Source organism: Capra hircus, chromosome 4, assembly GCF_001704415.2.
Source record: "Capra hircus breed San Clemente chromosome 4, ASM170441v1, whole genome shotgun sequence".
Classification (NCBI taxonomy): Eukaryota; Metazoa; Chordata; class Mammalia; order Artiodactyla; family Bovidae; genus Capra; species Capra hircus.
The window spans coordinates 13,381,868-13,393,869 of record NC_030811.1 but is presented as its reverse complement, the minus strand read 5'-3'; positions in this window follow the sequence as shown (position 1 = coordinate 13,393,869).

Genomic DNA, 12,002 nt, shown 5'->3' with positions numbered 1-12,002 from the left:
ATTGAAAGCATTTCCCCTAAAGTCAGGAACAAGACAAGGGTGTCCACTTTCACCGCTACTATTCAACATAGTTCTGGAAGTTTTGGCCACAGCAATCAGAGCAGAAAAAGAAAAGGAATCCAAATTGGAAAAGAAGAATTAAAACTCTCACTGTTTGCAGATGACATGATCCTCTACATAGAAAACCCTAAAGACTCCACCAGAAAATTACTAGAGCTAATCAATGAATATAGTAAAGTTACAGGATATAAAATCAACACACAGAAATCCCTTGCATTCCTATACACGAATAATGAGAAAGTAGAAAAAGAAATTAAGGAAACAATTCCATTCACCATTGCAATGAAAAGAATAAAATACTTAGGACTATATCTGCCTAAAGAAACTAAAGACCTATATATAGAAAACTATAAAACACTGATGAAAGAAATCAAAGAGGACACTAATAGATGGAAATATACCATGTTCATGGATCGGAAGAATCAATATAGTGAAAATGAGTATACTACCCAAAGCAATTTACAAATTCAGTGCAATCCCTATCAAGCTACCAGCCATATTTTTCACAGAACTAGAACAAATAATTTCAAGATTTGTATGGAAATACAAAAAACCTCGAATAGCCAAAGCAATCTTGAGAAAGAAGAATGGAACTGGAGGAATCAACTTGCCTGACTTCAGGCTCTACTACAAAGCCACAGTCATCAAAACAGTATGGTACTGGCACAAAGACAGACATATAGATCAATGGAACAAAATAGAAAGCCCAGAGATAAATCCACACACATATGGACACCTTATCTTTGACAAAGAAGGCAAGAATGTACAATGGAGTAAAGACAATCTCTTTAACAAGTGGTGCTGGGAAAACTGGTCAACCACTTGTAAAAGAATGAAACTAGATCACTTTCTAACACCACACACAAAAATAAACTCAAAATGGGTTAAAGATCTAAATGTAAGACCAGAAACTATAAAACTCCTAGAGGAGAACATAGGCAAAACACTCTCCGACATAAATCATAGCAGGATCCTCTATGATCCACCTCCCAGAATTCTGGAAATAAAAGCAAAAATAAACAAATGGGATCTAATTAAAATTAAAAGCTTCTGCACAACAAAGGAAAATATAAGCAAGGTGAAAAGACAGCCTTCTGAATGGGAGAAAATAATAGCAAATGAAGCAACTGACAAACAACTAATCTCAAAAATATACAAGCAACTTATGCAGCTCAATTCCAGAAAAATAAACGACCCAATCAAAAAATGGGCCAAAGAACTAAATAGACATTTCTCCAAAGAAGACATACAGATGGCTAACAAACACATGAAAAGATGCTCAACATCACTCATTATTAGAGAAATGCAAATCAAAACCACAATGAGGTACCACTTCACACCAGTCAGAATGTCTGCGATCCAAAAATCTGCAAGCAATAAATGCTGGAGAGGGTGTGGAGAAAAGGGAACCCTCCTACACTGTTGGTGGGAATGCAAACTAGTACAGCCACTATGGAGAACAGTGTGGAGATTCCTTAAAAAATTGCAAATAGAACTACCTTATGACCCAGCAATCCCACTGCTGGGCATACACACTGAGGAAACCAGAATTGAAAGAGACACATGTACCCCAATGTTCATTGCAGCACTGTTTATAATAGCCAGGACATGGAAACAACCTAGATGTCCATCAGCAGATGAATGGATAAGAAAGCAGTGGTACATATACACAATGGAGTATTACTCAGCCGTTAAAAAGAATTCATTTGAATCAGTTCTGATGAGATGGATGAAACTGGAGCCGATTATACAGAGTGAAGTAAGCCAGAAAGAAAAACACCAATACAGTATACTAACACATATATATGGAATTTAGAAAGATGGCAATGACGACCCTGTATGCAAGACAGCAAAAAAGACACAGATGTGTATAACGGACTTTTGGACTCAGAGGGAGAGGGAGAGGGTGGCATGATTTGGGAGAATGGCATTCTAACATGTATACTATCATGTAAGAATCGAATTGCCAGTCTATGTCTGACGCAGGATACCGCATGCTTGGGGCTGGTGCATGGGGATGACCCAGAGAGATGTTATGGGGAGAGAGGTGGGAGGGGGGTTCATGTTTGGGAACGCATGTAAGAATGAAAGATTTTAAAATTAAAAAAAATAAAAAAATAAAATTCAAAAAAAAAGAAAAGGAGAAAGAATTGTATGATTCTCTTGTTATTTTTCACAAATTATAACTGGTATACATAATAAGCTACCTATTATGATTATTCACTTTTACAGTTATTTTCTTAAGTAGTGTTTATTTGGTGTCAGTACCATCTAGTGGCAAATTTGAGTAATGCTCAGCAATTAAATCGGCATTGAAGAATTAGTACTAAGCCAGGTCTTGAAGATCATCTGGGCTGAATAATTGTATAATTCATTATACAAATTATTAAACTGAGGTTTTGAAAGTTTAGGAAATTTCTTACAGTCTACATAATGCTGAACACCTATTATGTGAAATGAACTGTAAATGGGATATTAAGAATTATAAAGTGTGGTTCATGACCTCACATAATTTACCACCAACACAGGAAATAGACTTTAATATGTAAAAGATGACAATGAAATATTTAAATTATTCAGTATAAGTTGAAATTCTTAATGAATTATCCGACAAAAGTTTCTATAAGAATTCAGAAGAATAACAAAAATGTGCTAAGAGTGCATTGAATAAAAAGTAAAGTTTTTAGAAGGGGTTGAATTTGCGTTGTATTTTGATGAGGTTTCAGTATATTTATTGTGTAATCCATCTGTGCATCGCTGATCTGAGATGGAATTTTCATCAAAAAATCCAATATATATTTGTTTATTTAGTCTTTTATTCTGATCATCTCTCTAGTCATGTACCAGTAACACACTGTTTGATCACTATAATGCTATGAAGCTTGAAAATACAAAAGGTTTAGTCTTCCTTATGACTCTTCTTTTGTAAAAATGTCCCAGTGGTTCATGCTTCTTAGTTTTCCATATGATTTTAGCACATCTAATCTAACTTAAAAATCCTGTTACTACTTTGGAATTGCATTATATTTATTGAATCACTTAGGAGAATTGACATTTTTATAATGCTCAGTCTTCCTGTTCAAGAGTATGAAAATTGTTCCATTTGATCAGGTTTGTTGCATCAAAAAGTAATTCTTTATAAAGTTTCTTTTGGACAGTTTATTTACATGTTGTGTTAATTTTTTAAGATACCATGATATTTGATCTTTGTGTATACGAGAGTAGTCTATTGGCATTTGGAAGGAAGACTCATTTTTTTTCAAGATTCAGAGTCTCTGAAATATTAATAAGATGTACATTATTAATTATGCTATTTTAATCTTATATATAATATTTTTTTCAATGATCTGATAGGGACTGAGGAAAGTGAATTAATGTCTCCTACTGCTTCTGTTTTTCTGTTTCTATGTGAATCACTAGCAGTATGTGCTTTATGAAGAATGACTTTATTTCATTTGAAGTTACATCGTTATAGCTATTATATCTTCTGTGTTAATTGCATTACTTGGTGTTATGAGTGCTCTTATATGATTTATGCTGTTTTTTAGTCTGAATTAAGCCTTCTCTGTTTATAACTCATGGTTTGCTTGTGTTTGTATTTGCCCTGTTTGCCATTATTTGAACTTTTCTTTCTAAATATTCTGAATCTCTGCTTTGCCTGTGTTTCTGGTGAACAGCAGACACTTTGAACTTGAACTTTGAACTTTGAACAACTTGAACTTTGTTTTCCTTTCAGGCTCTAAGTTTGAATGAATTCCATCATCTAATTTTATGCCGATCTTGACGGATTTACAGCCTTGAGAAACTGTGCTGTATTTGTATCATGAGCGTGTGTATTAATAACTAGGAGAATTTTGGTTTCATCTTGGAGGTTATGCTTTATATCTACAGTTTTGTATAGCATTTTAAATTTTCTATATTTTTACACTGAATTTAATTATCTGCCACAGGTAATAATTATCTACTGTGGGCAGTAATGAAATTTGTCTGTGTACCTACTCTTCATCCTTCTCTTTTTCTCTCCTTTCTTCCACCTGCATTTAGTTGATCTTATCATTCTTGATAATTACTGTCATCAATTAAATGTGAGTGGTGGCTGCGCGGGCACAGGAGGGCCTAGAGGAGCTATCCCATGTTCAAGGTCAGGAGGAGTGGCGGTGAGGAAATACCCATCGTCCAAGGTAAGGAGCAGTGGCTGCGCTTTGCTGGAGCAGCTGGGAAGAGATACTGCACGTCCAAGGTAAGAGAAACCCAAGTAAGACGGTAGGTGTTGCAAGAGGGCATCAGAGGACAGACACACTGAAACCATACTCATAGAAAACTAGTCAATCTAATCACACTAGGACCACAGCCTTGTCTAACTCAATGAAACTAAGCAATGCCCATGGGGTAACCCAAGACGGGCAGGTCATGGTGGAGAGGTCTGACAGAATGTGGTCCACTGGACAAGGGAATGGCAAACCACTTCAGTATTCTTGCCTTGAGAACCCCATGAACAATATGAAAAGGCAAAATGATAGGAGACCAAAAGAGGAACTCCCCAGGTCAGTAGGTGCCCATATGCTACTGGAGATCAGTGGAGAAATAACTCCAGAAAGAATGAAGGGAAGGATCCAAAGCAAAAACAATACCCAGTTGTGGATGTGACTGGTGATAGAAGCAAGGTCCGATGCTGTGAAGAGCAATACTGCATAGGAACCTGGAATGTCAGGTCCATGAATCAAGGCAAATTGGAAGTGGTCAGACAGGAGATGGCAAGAGTGAATGTCGACATTCCAGGAATCAGCGAACTAAAATGGACTGGAATGGGTGAATTTAATTCAGATGACCATTATTTCTACTACTGTGGGCAGGAATCCCTGAAAAGAAATGGAGTAGCCATCATGGTCAACAAAAGAGTCTGAAATGCAGTACTTGGAGGCAATCTCAAAAACGACAGAATGATCTCTGTTCATTTCCAAGGCAAACCATTCAATATCACAGTTATCCAAGTCTATGCCCCAACCAGTAACACTGAAGAAGCTGAAGGTGAACGGTTCTATGAAGACCTACAAGACCTTTTAGAATGAACACCCAAAAAAGATATCCTTTTCATTATAGGGGACTGGAATGCAAAAGTAGGAAGTCAAGAAACACCTGGAGTAACAGGCAAATTCGGCCTTGGAATATGGAATGAAGCAGGGCAGACACTAAGAGAGTTTTGCCAAGAAAATGCACTGGTCATAGCAAACACCCTCTTCCAACAACACAAGAGAAGACTCTACACATGGACATCACCAGATGGTCCACACCAAAATCAGATTGATTATATTCTTTGCAACCAAAGATGGAGAAGCTCTATACAGTCAACAAAAACAAGACCAGGAGCTGACTGTGGCTCAGATTATGAACTCCTTATTGCCAAATTTAAACTTAAATTGAAGAAAGAAGGGAAAACCACTAGACCATTCAGGTATGACCTAAATCAAATCCCTTATGATTATACAGTGGAAGTGAGAAATAGATTTAAGGGCCTAGATCTGATAGATAGAGTGCCTGATGAATTATGGATGGAGGTTCATGACATTGTACAGGAGACAGGGATCGAGACCAACTCCATGGAAAAGAAATGCAAAAAAGCAAAATGGCTGTCTGGGGAGGCCTTACAATAGCTGTGAAAAGAAGAGAAGTGAAAAGCAAAGGAGAAAAGGAAAGATATTCCCATCTGAATGCAGAGTTCCAAAGAATAGCAAGAAGAGATAAGAAAGCCTTCCTCAGTGATCAATGCAAAGATATACAGGAAAACAACAGAATGGGAAAGACTAGAGATCTCTTCAAGAAATTAGAGATACCAAGTGACATTTCATGCAAAGATGGGCTCGATAAAGGACAGAAATGGTATGGACCTAACAGAAGTAGAAGATATTAAGAAGAGGTGGCAAGAATACACAGAACTGTACAAAAAAGATCTTCATGACCCAGATAATCAAGATTGTGTGATCACTCACCTAGAGCCAGACATCCTGGAATGTGAAGTCAAGTGGGCCTTAGAAAGCATCACTACGAACAAAGCTAGTGGCTGTTTCAAATCCTGAAAGATGATGCTGTGAAAGTGCTCACTCAATATGCTAGCAAATTTGGAGAACTCAGCAGGGCCCACAGGACTGGAAAAGGTCAGTTTTCATTCCAATCTCAAAGAAAGGCAATGCCAAAGAATGCTCAAACTACCACACAATTGCATTCATCTCACACTCTACTAAAGTAATGCTCAAAATTATCCAAGCCAGGCTTCAGCAATACGTGAACCGTGAACTTCCTGATGTTCAAGCTGGTTTTAGAAAAGGCAGAGGAACCAGAGATCAAATTGCCAACATTGCTGGATCATGGAAAAAGCAAGAGAGTTCCAGGAAAACATCTATTTCTGCTTTATTGACTATGCCAAAGCCTTTGACTGTGTGGATTGCGATAAACTGTGGAAAATTCTGAAAGAGATGGGAATACCAGACCACCCTACCTGCCTCTTGAGAAATTTGTATGCAGGTCAGGAAGCAATAGTTAGAACTGGACATGGAACAACAGACTGGTTCCAAATAGGAAAAGGAGTTTGTCAAGGCTGTATATTGTCACCCTGCTTATTGAACTTCTATGCAGAGTACATCATGAGAAACGCTGGGCTGGAAGAAGCACAAGCTGGAATCAAGATTGCCAGGAGAAATATCAATAACCTCAGATATGCAGATGACACCACCCTTATGGCAGAAAGTGAAGAGGAACTAAAGAGCCTCTTGATGAAAGTGAAAATGGAGAGTGAAGAAGTTGGCTTAAAGCTCAACATTCAGAAAACAAAGATCATGGCATCTGGTCCCATCACTTCATGGGAAATAGATGGGGAAACAGTGGAAACAGTGTCAGACTCTGTTTTTCTGGGCTCCAAAATCACTGCAGATGGTGACTGCAGCCATGAAATTAAAAGATCCTTACTCCTTGGAAGGAAAGTTATGACCAACCTAGATATAGCATATTCAAAAGCAGAGACGTTACTTTGCTGACTAAGGTCCATCTAGTCAAGGCTATGGTTTTCCCAGTGGTCATGTATGGATGTTAGAGTTGGATGGTGAAGAAAGCTGAGCACCGAAGAATTGATGCTTTTGAATTGTGGTGTTGGAGAAGACTCTTGAGAGTCCCTTGGACTGCAAGGAGATCCAACCAGTCCATTCTGAAGGAGATCAGCCCTGGGATTTCTTTGGAAGGAATGATGCTAAAGCTGAAACTCCAATACTTTGGCCACCTCATGTGAAGAGTTGACTCATTGGAAAAGTCTCTGATGCTGAGAGGGATTGGGGGCAGAAAGAGAAGGGGACAACCGAGGATGAGATGGCATCACTGACTCGATGGACATGAGTCTGTGTGAACTCCGGAAGTTGGTAATGGACAGGGAGGCCTGGCGTGCTGCGATTCATGGGGTCACAAAGAGTCGGACCCGACTGAACGACTGAACTGAACTCAACTGAGAAATCTTTTACATGATTTCCGTATTTAAGTGAAATATTTTTCTTCCTAGATGCTAAAGATGAGGAAGTCAGCATTATCGAATCTCCTATCTACCTTTCCTGTCAACTTTTGTTACTTTTATTTGCTTCCACATTTTCAGGGTATGTTTTAAGCTTTTGAATTTTGCTCTATTAATATTATCTCAATCCTCATAATTATATTCACCATAGTCGTATAATTAAAAAGTCTCCAGTTTCAGTTCTTCTGGCAATTATTTTGCCATAGATTTTCTAGGCCTGACATTATTTGGATATTTTTTATCACTCTACATTTTTGCTTCTGCATTTGTATAACCACAAGACTGGTTATACAACCTGGTGGAGTGCTTCTTTCCTGGAGGATTATGTAGGTGTTTCTTCACAAACTAGCATTGTATATTGCTGTGGTAATGTGTAATTCCAGAAGGAACTCTTTTTTGTTTTATGAGTGTTTTTGATTCAATTTAACTTTTTATTTCAGTTTGGTTATGCTGCTTTTATTATTTTTAATCTCAAAGTTCCTTAGTGTGTTTCCAGAAGTGTCTCTATTCTCTTCTCCACCCCAATTTCAACTTCATTTCCGGAATTTTTCCCATAGTTTTTTATTTATATTTTAAGCTTTTTATTTCCATATCTCATCTCTTTTGCTACATCAAAATATTGTTCATAATTTCTTAATTCTCTGCAACGTTCTGAGTCTCTGCCAAGTTTTGTTTTATAGAGAAAAGAGCTTCATTACCTTTTGCAGAGAAATTTGTGTTTACCATTTTCATCTATTTTGTGAGAAAATTTATCACCTATTAATTTTTCTAGTTTCTTTCCTTTTTTCTTGCAGAATATTTTATTATTAGTAGAGCCTATCTTCATTACTTGAAGGTTATGTATTTGTGAATTTGTCTTTTTGCTAATATGTGTGCATTACCCCAAATAAACACGTGGAATGCCTTCATGGTCATTTGCACACATGAGTGGCCCAAACTTTGAGTTTCTCTACACACGTGTTTTCAGCTAAGATGAACAAGCTGATACTCAACCTTGTTATTTCAAGTCTCATGCTGTGAACTTGTTTCTCTTTTGTGGTCTAATTAACGCCACATTTTTCATATTTTGGTGCTTTTTTGTTGGTAAGTTCATTGTTTAAGTTTCTCCCCAAATGTAACACTGAAGTACTGTCTAGTGTCCCTAAGTGCAAGAAGACTGTGAAATGTTTTGCAGGAAAAAGTAATGATAAATTTGGTTGATGAATGTTAAATAAGCTTCTTTAGGCATAATTTATACTGCTCTTGGTCTTGAGTCCAGTGTTAGTGAATCAACAGTACAATATATCCAAGAAAAAGTAAGAGGGAATTTGCTGATATGTACATGAGAACTCGCCTAAAGTGCTAAAGTAAAAGCTGTAGTGCATGATGAAACTGTGGAGGAGATGGAAAATGGCTAAACTGTGCATTTATGAGTTGAAAGCTGATAAAAAAGAAAGTGTAATGGGCAGCATTGTTGTGAGGCTGAAAGTCAAAGAAAATTGCAGTCACATTACCCAGAGTCAGAAAAATGTTAACCTTTCTCAGCTAGTGCTGGCTGACTCACAGTTTTCAAAAGGCAATGCAGAGTGAAAAATGTTAAACTTTCAGGCAAGATAATTCTATGCAGATACGGAGACTACGCAAGAATTTAAAAACTACTTGCTAAGTGTTATACAAAAAAAAGTTTCTATGGAAGAATTTTCAGTACTGAAGATATGAACTTTTTTACAAGGAAGTTGGTAAGAGAACCATATAATGCAAATGACATTTTCATTGATAAAAATGTTGTGACTAGGGGTTTGCAAGAACCTAATACTGTATTTTCCCTGGGAGCACTAGCTCAGTATTTGGTAATTTAGTTCACATACAGTGCTCGCAGTAAATCACAACTGCAGATAATGACAATTGGCTATATTAGTCTGTTCTCTTTTGACTGTCTTTGAAGCAGATGAAGATTTCCTGGACAAGCTAAGAAAGAGCCAAAACCAACAGAAAATTTCCTTGTGAAACAGAATAGTACAATTGATTTTTAATTATTTTCAGTAATTATTTTCTAAAAAGTCACTGTGAACAATGAATGAACAAATATAGAACTAGCACTTCTAGAGGAAATACAGTATTGGATTTTTTTCAGACTTGCTTTTTTTATTTTAATGCTTTATATAGAGAGCAGGTTTAGGTTTACAGCAGAAATGAGCAGAAGCTACAGAGATTTTCCATATACTCTTTTCCAAACAGGGATATAACCTCCCCCTTTTTCAACATCCTCCGCCAGAGTGGTACATTTGTTGTAATTGATGATACAGAACATTTTCACTGCCTAAAAATCCTGTTTTCTTCTACTATTCATCCCTCCCCCCTCAATCTCTGGTAACTACTGATAATTTTATTGACATCTTGGTTGCTTCTAGATTTTTGCAATTTTGAATAAGGGTGCTATAAATATCCATGCACAGGTTTTTGTTGGACTTGCATTTTCAACTGCTTTTGGTGAATACCAAGGAGTACAATTGTTTGATCCTATGATAAGAGTATGGTTGTTCCCTTAATATAATAAGCCACAAAACTCTCTTCCAAAGTGGATCATAATATTTTGCATTCCTATTAGTGAATGAGAAGTGAATGAGAGCTTTTGCTCCACATTCTCACCAGCATTTGATATTGTCATTGTTCTGGATTTTTCTAATAAGGATGCAGTAGTACCTGATCATTTTAATTTGCATTTTTCCTGGTGACATACGCTGCCAAGTGTCTTTTTATATGTTTGTTTGTCATTTATATATCTTTTTTTGGTAAGATTTTCATTGAGGCCTTTGACCATTTTTTAATTGAGTTATTTGTTTTTAATTATTGACATTTAACAGTTCTTTGTTTACTTTGGATAACGGTTCTTTATCACATGTGTCTTTTGTAGACATTCTCTCCCAGCCTGTGGCTTGTCTCTTATCACTTTTATTCAGTATTGTACCAAAGCTTCCAAAAAGTGCAATGAGGCAGCAAAAGGAAATAAAAGGTATACAGATTGGAAATGAAAAAGAAAAATATCTTTATTTTCAGATAATGTATGTGTGTGTGTATATACACGTAAACATAGAGAGGGATAACAAAAACAGTCTACTAGAACTAACATTATTTCAGCAAGGCTATAGGACATAAGGCCGATATATAAAATAAATTATATTTCTAAGTACTACAGCAAATAAAGATTGAACTTGGGAAACAAAAACCATTTATAATAGCAACACAGTTATGAAACATGAGACCAAAGTTGTTTGAGACCTGTACTCTGAGAACTGTAAAGTATTTTCAAACAATTGAAAGGAAACCTTAAAAAATGGGCATATGTCACGCCAAAAAAATTTAATATTATTAAAATGCTAATTGATTTTTGACAAAAGTACTAAAAGAAGTCAATGGGGAGACAATTTTTTCAATAAATTGTACTAGACAAATTGAAGAGCCATATGTAAACAAAAAATAAGAAAACTCAACCATCCTTACTTATCACTACATACAGAAATTAAATCTAAATGTATTATAGGTCTAAATATAACAGGCAAAGTTATTGAAACTTTAGAAGAAAATATGAGAAAATTTAGTGATATTGAGTTAGCAAAGATTTCTAAAATAATATTCAAGAAACAAATTATAAAAAGAAATATTGATAAGTATACTTTATTGAAATTGAAATATTTTGGTCTTCAAAATACAGTATAAATAAAATGAAAAAGCAGCTTATAAGTTGGGAGAAAATATTTGCAAAAGACATGTATCTGTGCTAGATAAAGAATTTCTTCAGTTCAATAGTAAAACAAATGACCCAACAAAGTAGGCAAAAGATTTGAATCTATACATCATAAAAATATATACGTGGAGGAAATAAACATGAAGGAAGGTACTAAACATTATTACTCATCAGAAAAATGGTAATTCAAACAAAGAGATTGTAATATACAACTAGCGAGGTGAAAGTTGTTCAGTTGTGCCCAACTCTTTGAGACCCATGGACTATAGTCCATGGAATTCTCCAGGCTAGAATACTGAAGTGGGTAGCCTTTCCCTTCTTCAGGGGGAATCTTCCCAACCCAGGGATCAAACCGTGGTCTCCCTCATTGCAGGTGGATTCTTCACCAGCTGAGCCACAAGGGAAGCCCAATACACGACTATTGGAATAGCAAAAATTTCAAAACTGACCATTCAAAGTGTTGATGAGGCTGTAGAGCAGCTGGACCTCTCATCATGTTGTAGTGAAATGTAAAACAGAACAAAAAATTTGGAAAACAGTTTTATAGTTTCTTAAAAATTTAAATATACACCTACTATACAACCCAGTCATTGTGCAAGAGAGGTGAAAGCACTGATCCTCACAAATACTTGAACACAAATGTCATAACATCTTTTTTTGCTTGAAGTA